This window comes from Mytilus trossulus, chromosome 7, assembly GCF_036588685.1.
Source record: "Mytilus trossulus isolate FHL-02 chromosome 7, PNRI_Mtr1.1.1.hap1, whole genome shotgun sequence".
Taxonomy (NCBI): Eukaryota; Metazoa; Mollusca; class Bivalvia; order Mytilida; family Mytilidae; genus Mytilus; species Mytilus trossulus.
Genome location: NC_086379.1, coordinates 76,990,818 through 77,005,339, shown reverse-complemented (window position 1 = coordinate 77,005,339; position 14,522 = coordinate 76,990,818).

Genomic DNA, 14,522 nt, shown 5'->3' with positions numbered 1-14,522 from the left:
ATAAATATAGTGTCCATGTATGAGACAAGTCTTCTTTTGGCCATATTTTCCATTGAACATTTTTAAAATACAAATAGCTCACAAGTTTACTGTCTGCAGGAAGACGCGTCACACTGCACACTGCCCGGGCTCATATTTCTTATGTAACATATATAACAACGACACCCCCTCCCCACACACACATCCCCAAAACTAAAGATACCAAAAAAAAAAATAACACGTAGACAGAGATGGTATATGTTATACGTCTGTAAAATATATCTTGCACATAAAAAAGGAACCCCTTAAAAAAATATATATAAAAGAAATATACAAATTGAGCGAAGATCAAACGTCCGATTATTAAAGATTCTGGAATTTTTCACAGTTATAAATAGATCTGTCAATTATGATATGAGTCACTTAAAGGATATGTCCAGACTTGTCTGTAAAAAAATGTTGCATCATCAAGTTTGAAAGTTGTTTATAGCATACCTGTATGAAATTGAAGATGGATTCTCCTATCAATCTATCCAGAAAGAATATAAAGGTAAAACAAAATGCATTGGAATTTTAAAAAGTAACAACAGAGAAATAACGTTGTATCAAAATCCAGTGTTCCCTTAAGAGATAATATGTCTTTTTCCACTCCATTTATATGGATATTCTTTACTAATATGTTGGAACGTGTTAAAAAGTATCTGAATGTACTGCGAAAACTTCAACATCAACTTAGTCAAAAAATTTGAAAAATCTGTGCCCTGTATTTATAAGACGCTGTTTTGAAAATATAACTGAGGTTTTGGGAAATTGCAGAAAAGGGTATTACTAGTAGTTGAATTAGAATTTGCAGCTGCAAGAATTGTAACACTTGATTTACCTCTTTTCGCAAATTCTGAGACTGTCTAGAAAGACTGGGTTGGCGGATAAACTTTAGATGAACAAAGAAGAAAAAGAAAATAACAATAAAAAAAAACAACAGAATAATAACGCCTCTGAACATGTATGTAGTCTCGAGCCCATTGAAATTTAAGATGCATCTGGACCCTTTGGCAAAATGTCCCAGTTAAATAAAATTGCAATTCATCGTATAATTTAGAAAATTCAAAACTTAACTGGATTTTGCAGTGCTCTTGATATGGTTCGCTCAGGTGCTACATAATTTCTCTTGCGAAATCGACAAGATATTATTGTAATTTATCATTACGCAGTTTGCCTCGAGTGCAGGAATTCGTGGTTTGATCCGGCTATCAACCAAATATTAAAACATTTGCTGCCTATCATTTAAGCACTAGGGATTAAAACGAAAGACTGCATGGTTGGCTCACAGTTTGAAAGATGTGTCCCGGAAGGGAACATGTCTTCCTGCGAAATGTTAAACACATACATCAACATCAGTTTATGTTGTGAGTTTTAAAACAAAACGGGAAACAAGTGGGTTTTTTTTCTATTGTGGTCCAGATACATCAACAACAGTTTTTGTTGTAAGTTTTATACTAAAACGGGAAAGAAGAGTGTTTTTTCTTTTGTTGTTCGTATAGAATTAAGAATAAGAATTAAGAATATTTTATTTCCCAATTAAAGGGCTCTATAAAGAGTTTCTGTCGTAAGTTATATATCAAAACGGGAAAAAAGTGTGTTATGTCTATTGTGGTCCATATACATCAACAACAGTTTCTGTTGTAAGTTTTATAATAAAACGGGAAACAGTTTTTTTCCTATTGTGTCCGTATACATCAACAACAGTTTCTGATGCAAGTTTAAAATAAAACGGGAAACAAGTGTTTTGTCTATTGTGTGCTCCATATACATCAACAATAGTTTCTGTTGTAAGTTATATAATAAAACGAGAAACAAGTGTTTTTTTTCAATTGTGTAACGTTTACATCAACAACAGATTGTGTTGTAAGTTTTATGTAAGTGAAACAAGTGGGTTTTTGTCGAGCCTGCAACTTTTGTTGCAGAAAGCTTGACATAGGGATAGTGATCCGGCGGCGGCGTTAGCTTACTTCTTAAAAGCTTTATATTTTAGAAGGTAGAAGAACTGAATAAAACGGGAAACAAGTGGGTTTTGTCTATTGTGGTCAATATTCATCAACAACAGTTTATGTTGTAAGTTATATAATAAAACGGGAAACAAGTGGGTTTTTTTTCTATTACAGTTGTTCCGTATACATCAACAACAGTTTCTTTTGTTAAAACGGGAAACAAGTGGGTTTTTTTTCTATTGTGTCCGTATACATCAACAACAGTTTCTGTTGTAAGTTTTATGTTAAAAAGGGAAACCGTTTTTTTCTATTGTGTCCGTATACATCAACAACAGTTTCTGATGTAAGTTTTAAATAAAACGGGAAACAAGTGTTTTGTCTATTGTGTGCTCCATATACATCAACAATAGTTTCTGTTGTAAGTTATATAATAAAACGAGAAACAAGTGTTTTTTTTCAATTGTGTAACGTTTACATCAACAACAGATTGTGTTGTAAGTTTTATGTAAGTGAAACAAGTGGGTTTTTGTCGAGCCTGCAACTTTTGTTGCAGAAAGCTTGACATAGGGATAGTGATCCGGCGGCGGCGTTAGCTTACTTCTTAAAAGCTTTATATTTTAGAAGGTAGAAGAACTGATTAAAACGGGAAACAAGTGGGTTTTGTCTATTGTGGTCAATATTCATCAACAACAGTTTATGTTGTAAGTTATATAATAAAACGGGAAACAAGTGGGTTTTTTTTCTATTACAGTTGTTCCGTATACATCAACAACAGTTTCTTTTGTTAAAACGGGAAACAAGTGGTTTTTTTTCTATTGTGTCCGTATACATCAACAACAGTTTCTGTTGTAAGTTTTATGTTAAAAAGGGAAACAAGTGTTTTGTCTATTGTGGTCCGACTACATCAAAAACAGATTGTGTTGTAAGTTATATAATAAAACGGGTAACAAGTGGGTTTTTTCTATTGTGTTCCGTATTACATCAAAAACAGTTTCTGTTGTAAGTTTCATGTTAAAAAGGGAAACAATTGTTTTGTCTATTGTGTGGTCCATAAACATCAACAACAGTTTCTGTTGTAAGTTATATAATAAAACGGGAAACAAGTGGTTTATTTTCTATTGTGTAACGTATGTATATACACCAACAACAGTTTCTGTTGTAAGTTATACAATAAAACGGGAAACAAGTGGTTTATTTTCTATTGTGTAACGTATGTATATACACCAACAACAGTTTCTGTTGTAAGTTTTATATTAAAAAGGAAACAGTGTTTTGTCTATTGTGTGGTCCATATACATCAACAACTGTTTATGTTGTATGACGTTTAAAATAAAACGGGAAACAAGTGTTTTTTGTCTATTGTGGTCCGACTACATCAACAATAGTTTCTGTTGTAAGTTATATAATAAAAAGGGAAACAAGTGGGTTTTTTCTATTGTGGTCAATATACATCAACAACAGTTTCTGTTGTAAGTTATATAATAAAAAGGGAAACAAGTGTTTTGCTATTGTGTGGTCCATATACACCAACAACAGCTTCTAAATGTAAGTTATATATTTGCTTTGTGTGTAATGTTGTTTGATAGGATTTCAGCTTAATTTTTTTTAACGTATTCTTATTAAATCCAGACCAAATTTTATGGCGATAATTAATATATGTTTGTGCCAAAGGTTGAATTAATTTATTATCATTTATGCAAATATTGTATTTAAAGATACATGTAGGAAACTATTAAACTGTTTCTATTTTAATTCAAGTTAAACTGTTCAGGATACACTAACTGCCAATTCGTTCAAAATACGCAAATTTTTCAATCCTCACATTTTTTTACCGAGTTTTGGATAATTACTTGAATGCCATTGTTGCTCACTTCTTCTCTTGGGCGCATTTCATTTGCGCCAATTTTTGAAAATTACAATCTTTCATTTGCGCCACAAGGTAATATTTCATTTGCGCCAAAAAATAAAAACTTCATTTGCGCCATTTTACAGGTAATTTAGGTAAGCAATAACGGAAGCGTTAAATATGCATTGCTCTAAAAGGTTTGTCTCTACAGTATTTCTCTGGATAATGGGGTGAGTTCAATGCCACACTCATTTCTGAAGCCGAGAGTCACCAAGGTAAGTAATTGTGGTGAGTTCAATGCCACACTCATTTCAGAAGCTGTGAGTCACTAAGGTTTATAATTATATATAGTGTTCACATGTTCGAGGTGTCAAGATTGTCCTTTTAAATTTAGACATAAAACAGGAGAATAATTTAAAAGTGTGTAATATCTGATGACCACACTTTTAGTTTATTATCAGATCATACGTTCTGAAAAATTGAGACCAAGTCATGTATGAGTACCCAAAATAGAAATAAACCTTGCAAAGCAATTATAACAAATGAAATTGACTGCAGTTCATGAAAAAAAAACGGACAATATTTTATCAATATGGTATGCACTTGAGAGCAGGAATTTTCCAGACATGAATACATCAATGATACAAACTTTAATTAAGTGCGGGAATTTTCTCGCTACATTGAAGACCTGTTAGTGACCTTCTGCTGTTGTTTTTTTATTTGGTCGGGTGGTTGTCTCTTTGACACATTCCCCATTTCCATTCTCAATTTTATTTAATTATCAATAGTCTTTTTTTTTAAATATATGTGTTTTATACTATTTACCTGTATTTACCTGTTATATTGGCGCAATTGAAAGGTTTTATTTTGGCGCAAATGAAATATTGTTTGTGGCGCAAATGAAAGATTTTTTTGGCGCAAATGAAATGCCAATTGGCGCAAAAGCAAAGCACCGCTTCTCTTAATACAAATTAAGTAGCTAAAAAGTACTGTGGTGCCAGAGTTAAGAAGGAATCCATTAAATGCTAACTTGATTATACTATTTAGATTATAAGGCGACTGCAGTTTGGTGTATAAGCTACTTATGAAGATTATTTGGTATTCAGATAATTCTGTAATCTTTAGAGAATGATGCAGAAGTTAATTTTAAATATGAAATATAAAATTGAAACATATTTTACAGCTTGTCTTTTGTAATCTAGAATGTTTAAGTAACAATTAAAAAAATTTCTAGAAAACAATCAAATAAGATTTATTTCTGAAAATTACCTTCAGCTGAATAGTTCTTAAAAGGGCAAACATTTTATTTTCAGGATGTCAATTTTTTTCAATTTTTTTTATAATCACTGTCCTGCCTTTTTATTTTTCACCCAATACGGTCCTGTCTTTAATTTATTACTTTATCCTGACTTTTTATGACATATATTGTCATCCTGACTTTTTATGACATATATTGTCATCCTGACTTTTATTTGCCAAGTTGCTCACCCTACTGAGCTTTTTTACTCAAAACTACTGTCCTGCCTTTTTTCTTCAAATCCCCCCTAAAATTAAATAGTAGCTCCCTGAAAATATTATTTTTCACCCTGCGTTTGAAACAGTGAAAAGAGAAAACAGTCTTTCGGACACATTATATTAATGATATTTAAACGTGTTATTTAATAGATAACTCTCTCTCTCTCTCTCTTGTATTTTTGTAGTTTAGAAAGTAAAATTTTGGTTTGTTAACATAAGTTTGAATATATGAAATCTAGGCATCATTAGTATGATGATATATATAATATAATATTCGTTGTCTGCCTTGTATATATTTTCATTGTTAACTAACTTTATACTAAAACAGGAAATTCTTTAATTCTTTAATTCTTTGCATATATCGCATGTCTTATATCTGTATTACACTGTCTGTTGTACAATAGTTTGCATAACACGGTATTGTTGCCAATTTTTAAGAAAGTAATACGTTTTAATACGGCGAGAAAAAAAAATAACTGTTCATTTTGATTTATTCCATTTTTTATATTTTCGTCTTCCTCAATTAAGACATGTGATACCGTTAAAATGATAATTTGTTAATGTATAACCAATCCAAATTTATTTTATCGCTCCTTATTTCCTGCTTAATATTATAAAAGAGATCTGTACTTGTGTCTTTTTGTTGTTGTGATATACAAGTACCCGGCCACGTCCACTCTGTGTATTTTTTGTATTTTTTTTCTCCATCTGATGAGTTAAGCCGTTTTCAACTGATTTTCATAGTTTGTTTTTATGTTGTACTGTTACACCACTGTCACAGGTTAGGGGAGGGTTGGGATCCCGCTAACGTGTTTAACCCCGCCACATTCTCTCTTTCTCTCTCTATATATATATATGTCTGTCCCAAGTCAGGAGCCTGTAATTCGTTGGCTGTCGTTTGTTTATGCGCTACATTTTAATTTTTTGTTAAATTTATGTACATAAATTAGACTGTTAGTTGCCTTGTTTGAATTGTTTAAATTGTCATTTCGGGGCCTTTTATAGCATTTGCTCTGCTCATTTTTTTTAATTATTATTATTATTGCATAGCAATAAAATATTTCCCACAGAAAGTAACCAAAAGTTAGCTTGCAATAAATTATATTATTATCATTTTTATTTTTCTATTTATTTCAACAACTTATATTTTATACATTAATCTATTAATTATAATTTGATTTAGTAATTCAGAGATATTCAGTTAACTTTATTTTCAAGCAAACATTGTATCGTCTGGTTTTATCAATTGTTGCTTAGATACTTCATCAATTTGTTTTAATTAACCACTTGAAATATCACTTGTAAGAAAAAATGGTTGTCATCGAATTTCGAGATATATACTCGGGAATTATATGTCCCATGCCGTGTAGATATACAGAAAATAAAATAAAGTTCAAAACTTTTAAATGTTTAACTAGTTTTTTGGAACCTCTTTTAAAAAATATATATTTTTCTTTTTTAAAAGCTGCACGAGAAATCAACTAAAATGGTCGTTGTCCTTACTTAAAGACAGAAATGCTTTTGAATATAACCCGAGACTACTATATGTGTTATAGTAGTCTCAGATATAACAAACTAAATTAAAAATGATAGAATTTATTCATACTTTGCCAAAACGTAGTATATTATAGGGGGTATCATTGGGGGGGGGGGGGGGGGCGTCCGATCCCGGATCCCGCTTACTGTTTTGTCAGATTCCCGTATCCCGCTTACACTATGTACGTAAGCAATTCTCATTTTCTTGTCATTTCCCGGGTCCCGCTAGACCTAATTTCCCGTTTTCCCCGGGAAAATAATTTGATTGAAAACATAAGGTCACCGAACGTGCGTATTTTCCCGTTAACATAGCAGAATCCTGTGTAGATTCCACGGGGGTCAACTTCCTATTATTGGGTATACGGGGATGTGCCAAAAATATGGGTCATAATTTTGCGGGATTTAATATAAGAATGACCCTCCTTTTTAATGACATGCTATATTAAAATGCATTTACTTTTAATAACTGTATATTGATTTGGGGTATGATCTACATATCATATATAAGATCATATAAATATGCTAAATTGAGAATCTTACATTATAAAATATATGTGCACCAAACGATGTCGATTCATTTATAAAAACTAAGGTTAGCTGGTATATTTATGAATTGTGAGTGATGATGAGTTAGTGCTTATATAAGCATGGGTCATATTTTGAATATTGTTTATAAGTATAGGTCATTCTTTCTTAAATTTTTATATAACTATAGGTATCAAATTTCAGTGAATGTTATATTAAAATGGGTACCTTTTTTTAGGCAAAAATGGCACACCCCTACCAAAAAAATATCGAAGTTACCCCCCCCCCCCCCCCCCCCCCCCCCCCGTGGTAGATTCCTTCAGAAAATGCACTATTTTAGAGTGACCTCCCCTTAAAGTGCTAATTTAAAACCATTAAAACAAACAAGCGATATTATCCACACTTGTAAAAATATTAATATTCATAAGTTATAATCTTATAAATTTGTTCTTTTTAATGCAAATTCACGTTAGTTATCCGCATTCCTGTATCGAATTTTGCTAACTTGATTGCAAATCTTGACTTTAGATTCTCTGTTTTTTTGTACGACCCAAGATAGTGAAAGACACCCTCAGAGGCGGGCACGTCAGAGACATTTTATTTAAATAAAAAAATTCACAAAATTTCAGATAACAGTAAACTGTTTTGTTAATTTACATTGTAAATCTTAATGTAGTTGGTTAAAAACTTAGAATGAAACAAACGAGACCATGTTTAGAATGTATGTATAATGAAGAACTGTATAATGAAGTACTACATAGCTATTTAGATGCAAGTTTCAATAAATTGAGCACTGGAAATTAATATTTTCCAAACATATATCTTTATTTTGGTTATGCCTCTTTAAAATTGTTAAGAAAACACAGGACATGTACTGAACTAAAAAATAATGTAACTATTACGCAAAATATGTGCATATACATGTACTTATTCTTAAATATTCACGAGAACCAACCGGTGTAAAAAGTGTACATTAAAAAATTCTCTGCTACTTTTATGCTAAATGGTATAAAATATTCTTTGAAGTTGAAGCACAAAGTAAGCAGCCTGATGTAAAAGAAGTTTACACCGATTGATTTCTGTTTGATCCTGTTTATGTGATGGAATCGTTCTATTAAACATGGTTCTGTGTCAAAACCTATCCCAGACTTTAAACCAATATTTTATTACGATCCCATTTCTTCAAATAAATATAATTATCATCAAATCTCATTAATTTAAGATTGTATGCAGGGGTCATGTCATTGAGATTGTATGCAGGGGTCATGTCATTGAGATTGTATGCAGGGTCATGTCATTGAGATTGTATGCAGGGGTCATGTCATTGAAAGTATCATAGTATATGTCCCAAGATACGTCTTACAATCTACTTTAAGATGGTTTAGAACTTTGCGAAGACATTTCTTAGGATATAAAACAAACCTAAATTAATCTATGACGGTCATATCTGTTATTATCGTAAGACCGAATATGTCCTACTTCTGAACCAATATAATGAGGGTACTTTTTCTAAAGATGAGGATACTTTTTATATGTCCTTCCAAATACCGTTTCGATCACTAACATCACTAAAGAGACATTTATTGTCGAAATCCGGATCTGGTGTACTAAATAAATATTGACACCTTATGTTTGTGGCATAACATCGTGGCCACAAGTAAAAAAAAAAATCTGTTTAGTATTAAATTTATATTAAGATCCATTTTGTTATTTCTTGTGATCAATTTTATTTGGCAATCGCAAATGGCAGTCAGCAGGATTAAAGAACATCAGTTGTTCGACCTGTTAGTCAAATGTGTTTTGTTTAAATATACTTTTTCACTTTTTTGGTGTTTTGGAAAATGTTGTTTGTGCTATTTTTAGACCTTTCTACAACGAAATTTGTTTAACATGCACACGTATATATATAAAAATTGCGGTTTTTATCCAACGCAATCATAGGTTTGGACGTAGTTTTCAATTTAGACTCGTTTATATATTTTCGTTTGGGCTTGTCTCATATTTTCCCTCCGGTTTATATGATCCGTTCATCCTAAATTGACTCTTAAAATTCAATAGTCTATCTAAAAATGAGGGTACTTTTTATATGGCCTTTCAAATACCGTTTCCATCCCTAACATCACTGAAGAGACATTTATTGTCGAAATCCGGATCTGGTTTACTAAAAAATTATTGACACCGTATGTTTGTGGCAAAACATCGTGACCACAAGTTAAAACAAATTTCTGTTTAGTATTAAATTTATATTAAGATGCATTTTGTTACATCTTGTTATCAATTTCATTTGGCAATCGCCAATGGTAGTCAGCAGGGTTAAAGAACACCAGTTGTTCGACCTTTTAGTCAAATGCGTTTTGTTTAGATATACTTTTGCACTTTTTTGGTCTTTTGGAAAATGTTGTTTGTGCTGTTTTTAGACCCTTCTACAACGAAATTTGTTTAACATGCACACGTATAAAAATTTCGGATTTTATCCAACGCAATCATAGGTTTGAACGTAGTTTTTAATTTAGACTCGTTTATATAAATATATTTTCCAAGTTTTGAAAACAAAATCAAACTTTAGACAAAAAATTATGACAGATCATCTCATCATAACTTCCGTTAACTTTCTTTAAAAATACTATACAATATATATATAATGATTTTCTTATGTTTTGATAACATCCTGATACATATGTGGCTTTTCCCTCTAAATTAATATTAAATATCCTCTCAGATAGCTTTTCTGACATGACCGTAGCGCTCACGAAATGCATCTAAAACATTGGAGTTTAGTGTTATATGATTTTTATATTAAACTTTAAATAAATTATAATATTCCCCAATTTTTAAAATAATTTTAAAAATAGGGGAATATTATAGGGTTATTGCGCATGAATATTGTGGAATATTGTCCCGAATAGAATTTTATATTGCACGAGCTTTAGAGTGCAATATATGTTCTACGAGGGACAATATTCCCCAATACCTTTTATTGTATACACGTTACGCACGTTATTGCGTCAATACCATGTAACCAACCAGTCCACACTATAATAAACAGCTTTTCTATCAAATCATAACAGTTAAGTTATATAAAACTTAAGGTAAATACTATTCCGAAAAAAAGTACAAATTGTTTTATCTTATTTTTACTTTAGTCTAAAATAAGGACAACATATTGACAAAACGTAAAAAATATGCGTGTCAGACGTAACAGACTATACGCATAATCACTTTAGCAGGGGTGTTTGTGTTCTTCAAAATAGTGTTATATCCACGAAAATTCGAATGAATGATATGGTTCATATATAAAGTATAACAATATTACTGGATATGTGTTTCTAATAGGACCAACGCTATTTTTTGACAAAAACAAATAGTGTTCATATTGGTCAGAATTTGGAAGATGTTAAGTTATCAAAATTTACAGGTTTTAAAATATAAGATTATATATTTCGTTTGTGTAAATTCGGCTCACATATGTGCATACATAGACCATATCAAAATCGAATTTTTGGAGCACTCACACTACATATAAAAATGCAACGGCTTCTGGCAAATGTCTTGCTAGATGTCCAATGTCGGATTTCGCCGTTTTTTACAAATAAATAGTCATTTGCGACGTTATTTATATTTTTTTTTAGATTAGTTGCATGCTAAATAGTCCTTTTCCGTAATTGTGCTTTAGCTTTACAAAACAGCTACATATTTTTTAAATAACTTGCGTAGTCAAAACGACTTCGTTTTCAACAATGTCCACTGCACGGTTTTCATACGTTTTAAACTTTGTCGATTCGGGGTACGCTATTTATGGTGGATCACCTGTATATAGTTCCTCAGACAGAATTTTCTTGATAGTCAGATACTATCAACAAGACCACAAAGTATCATAAAAAAATCCGGTGACTGGGTTTGTTCGTTTAGATGAGGTTCTTAAGTTGTGAAAAGTTTTATATCACAAGAGGATAACAAATCATCTTTATCAAATTTTCAAATTTGGGAAGCGTAAACTGACTGCGATTTTTTTTTCATGTGTATAGAATTGAAAGTGAAAATAAAATTGGGCCTAAAGTGTGGCTATATACCTCTCCACATCATACAAAGCTTGTAAACATATGAGATGAATTATAATTAACCTTTTTTGTCTGACAATCGTTTCATTTCATGACCTTGTTGTACCGCGCTATTAAAGAAAGTGTAGTGAATTTTATAAGCAAGACCCGTTTAACTTGTTATTCTCGACAAACTTTTTATATTAAAGCAAAATATACATCCTCCTCCTTTTCGGATCTAAATGGAAAAACATTGCACTTTAATACGTTTTATGTCAATTGATCTCTAGTAGAGAGTTGTCTCATTGGCGCTCATCATACCGTATATATCTTCTCATTTCATAAAGATATGCATTACCCAAATACGATATATTTTGTTGTTTGTTGCTTACGTTACCTTCATTGGGAAATATTCAATGCATATTCAGTACAACAAAACATTATAAGAAGTAGTAATATAATATTTGAAAGTGAAAATTGGTTTAAACTAAGATTTTGTCTTTGATGACGTTATGAATTTTGATGATTTATTGCACTAGTGCAATAATGGGATTTATTGCAAGCTAACTTTTGGTTTATTTCTGTGGAAAATATTATATTGCTATTTGTTTAACCGAAAACTCCAGTCAACTTCTTATAGCAGTTATTGTACTTTAATGACCCCCCTTCCCATTTTGGGCATTAACTTTAGTGGACAACAAGACACAGAACAAAGCAAGAAAATATCAGCAAGACAAGATCTTCAAATAATTCAACAGAACCAAGTTAATTGGAGTTATTGCCCTTTAACGATGACTCTTACATGTTTTTGGTGTGTTTGGTTTAGGGCTTAATATGTATGTGCAGACCCTATGACTATTTCATTCAAAAAATATATATTGTGACTTTTTAACTGTGACTTTTTTTCCTGTGACCTTTTTTCCTGTGACTTTTTTTTCCGTGACTTTTTTCCGTGACTTTTTTCCGTGACTTTTTAACGATAAGTCGACATGGTCAATAAATCATCTGACGACCCTTTATTGGAGTTATTGTCTTTTAATGGGGTTTTTTAATGACAATTTTTACCATTTTTTTTTTCAATTTTGCCTTCTATATTGAAAAATTATATAAGATAGATAGAAACTTCGATAAACAAAAATGATCAGCAAGACTATACAGATCATGAAAGAATTGATTTTTTGTCATAAAATCTAAATATAGTCGACAATGATGGAGAGTGTCCGTCGTCGAAGATGCTCAAAGACCTAGATGAGCGACACAGAGTCTTCAAGGTAGAATGGATGTCTTTTGCCATTCTGTATCTGTACCTGTATCTGTATATTTTCTGCCAATATAAGCACACCTTCAGTATGAAGTCAATATATCCCTTCACCAATAGAATGTCATACAGTAGTGAATTACAATATCCAATCACCAATAGAATATATATAACGATGTACACTATTTAAAAATGTCGGTATATCTTTACACACAAATCACACACTTTCTCGTCTATAAAATCTAATAACGAGTCCTTAATAGAAAATATGAGATTTGCAGTCCACACAAAACCTTTTTTTTTTCTTCATTAAATAGGGCTATGATCTTAAATTATTTTTTCTAGATCTTTTCTGATCTAAATTTAAAAGTTTGTATCTGTGTAAATGAAGCTTATATATTAATGTTCTACAAGCACAGTGAGCAGGCTCTATATGGATGTTAATAAAAGCTCAAAGTTCACTAGTTAGAGAGGTACTACAATAATTTACTAGATGATATGGATTGTAAATTGTAAATAACAGAGAACCTAAGGTCCAGATTTTCAATCTAGTTAGCAAAATTTGATGCAGGAATGCATATAACTAATGTGAATTTTCATTTACAAGAACAAATTCATAAAATCTTAAATTTTGAATATTAATATTTTTACAATCGTAGGTTATTTTCGACAAGTCTAAATGTCTTTAAAATTAGGTATTTTCAGGGGAGGTTACGCTGAAATAGTGCACTTTCAAAAAGTATCTAGATGAACTTTTGCTATTTTACATTTTAGACAAAAAACGTACGTTGACCATATTTTTTCTTTTGATATCCAAATCATTTTAAAAAAAAGTTATTTTCTCGTATTTTATGTTTAAAATTCGATCATTTAGTGTAGCGTCTAATAACATAAAGATGTTTTTGTATGATTACTATACATACTACGTGTTGGCAAAGTATGAATAAATTCTATTCATGTTTGATTCATATTCAAATTCTACCTTAAAGGCTCTATATTTTCATACTTTACTAGTATATATGTATATAATATTGAAAACTATTTAGATGTCGACAGTGAAATCATTTTTATGATGTGATGAGAACATGCGTAGTTAGAAAGAAACTTGTGTATAGCTTAAATAATCGATATTCGCCTAATATATGAGTTCTAGCAATTTAATTACTATATCTACCATTGAGAAAAGATATCCAATATTCCGAAAACCATGATAGACACAGAAAACTGACATGGAGAAAACCGTTTCAATAAGACGTCTTCTTAAAGGAGTTATTGCCCTTAAATTACGACTTTTGAACAATTTTTGACTTATTTGACTTATATTCGCACTGTCATAATGAAGAACAAACTGTCATATATATACATCCCCCGCCACATTTTTTATGTGCCTGTACCAAGACAGGAGCCTGTAATTCAGTGGTTGTTGGTGGTTGATGTTGACCGCTGCTGAAGGATTCTGCCACTTGTGACCCTTTAGTTACTTGAAAAATCTTGGTTCGGTCTTTTTTTTTCAGGAAATAAAGGGGGAAGAGATACCGTTTGGTTTTTCCGGTTTTCACATTTGCCTTTCAGCACTAGAACCTTGTTTTAACTAATCCTGTATATCATGATTCTTTCCTTCTGTTCAGTACTGAGTGGTAGAAGAACTGAAATGAACAAGACGAATTTTATTTGATGAGTTGAAATAACGGATGCGTAAATTGGAGCAGGATCTGCTTTCTCTTCTGTGAGACCTCAGACTCCCATAGTTTTTTATGGGGTTCGACAGAGGCGGATCCAGAATTTTGATAAGTGGGGGCCCGCTCCAGTCACGCTTCAGTGATTCCCTATGTAAGCAA